Consider the following 1,949-nt stretch of genomic DNA (forward strand, 5'->3'; position numbering starts at 1 on the left):
ATATTTCATAAAATTTGTAGGAATTAATTAGATTATTGTCATAAAGATTTATGAAATCAGAATGTATTTATCAAAATGATGCACTTATAGAAAGTGGTGTAGATATACTTACAGTGTCAAATAGTATTTCTTGACTAAGGAGTTCACGACTCAGTTCTCCTTTAGATGTGTTTTGAAAATTGACTTCTATTAATTTAAGTTGTGCAGTTTTTAATATATATAATGTATTACAATTAGAATATACAATAAGAAAATATGTAGTTTGAATACCTCTTCAGTTTAAAATTGTTCCTTAATTGCAGCAATAAGTGCAGCATCAGTTCATGACTTATTAACAGAACACTGTTTTGAAGATGGTTATAGTTTTACACGAAAAGCTAGAGTGGTCTCCATTATATCTTGAAGTTATGATGGATATATCCTTATGTCAGTATCACCAGCCTTTAACATGTTTTAGGTAAATGAGTTATGTCATATTATGTGGTAAACAATAAATATCCAAACTATGAAGTTACTTGGACTAAGCATTATATACATGCCTCAATCGTATTCTTCCTCATTGGAAATGCTGAAATTCCAATTGAAGTGCTGAATTTCCAAGTAGTGAAGTACAATCCTGGTCTCACATAAGGAATTTACAAAAGCAATTGTCGTGGAAAACTTCAATGATCATTTTCTACATGTTTTATGTTGTTAGCATTGATATCAATAAGTGTTTGATATAAGAACTGTAATATTGATTTATAAATTCTGATAAATTAAGGTTGAATATTGAACTACTCTTATGGACTATTTGCTTTTAGTTTGGGAAAAAAATTTATATCCTTATATGAAAGTTAAGAGAAAATCTTTCATATAGTAACACTAACACTTAATAATATACAAATTGTTTCTACTTTATTCCACATGCCTATAAGTTAGAAAATTGTAACCATTTAGTTTTACTTTGATTTAACAATATATTTTGAATTATAAAGAACAAATAAAATTAAATACGTGTAAAATATAAAAAAAAACACCATCTATTAAAGTTTGATGTACCTTGGAATTGGTTCGTCAACCTGAACACCACATTTACATTGATAATTTGTAATCCCTTCTTTAGCTTTGGTTGTGCAATTAGTGAAACAAATCTGCTAACTAAAGATGAGTGGTCGACATCGTTAAAATCGCTTGACCTATAATCAGGCTAAATCATAACTGCAACATTTGGAAGACACTTGTAAAGAGTTGGTCAACTTACTGATTTCTGAATTCCTTGAATTGGTGCGTGTTTTCATTGATAAGAAGTTTAGTTCCACTCCATGCATTAGTGATTGTGTGTCCGTTGTTTCCTGCCGTATAGAACTAATTAATTAACAACTACATTTAAGTAAATTCTTACAAACGAAATCTTTCATTAACAAAACATTGTTTTGAAGATGGTTGTAGTTTTACACGAAAAGCTAGAGTGGTCCCCATTAAATCTTGAAGTTATGATGGATATATCCTTATGTTAGTATCACCGACCTTTAACATGTTTCAGGTAAATGAGTTATGTCATATTATGTGGTAAACAATAAATATCCAAACTATGAAGTTACTTGGACTAAAGCATTATATACATGCCTCAATCATATTCTTCCTCATTTGAAGTGCTGAAATTCCAAGTAGTGAAGTACAATTCTGGTCTCACATAAGGAATTTACAAAAGCAATTGTCGTGGAAAACTTCAATGATCATTTTTTACATGTTTTATGTTGTTAGTATTGATATCAATAAGTGTTTGATATAAGGACTGTAATATTGATTTATAAATTCTGATAAATTAAGGTTAAATATTGAACTACTCTTATGGGCTATTTGCTTTTAGTTTGGAAAAAAATTTATATCCTTATATGACAGTTAAGAGAAAACTTTTCATATAGTAACTTTAACCCTTAATAATATACAAATTGTTTCTACTTTAT

The sequence above is a fragment of the Cicer arietinum genome, chromosome 7, assembly GCF_000331145.2.
Source record: "Cicer arietinum cultivar CDC Frontier isolate Library 1 chromosome 7, Cicar.CDCFrontier_v2.0, whole genome shotgun sequence".
NCBI lineage: Eukaryota > Viridiplantae > Streptophyta > Magnoliopsida > Fabales > Fabaceae > Cicer > Cicer arietinum.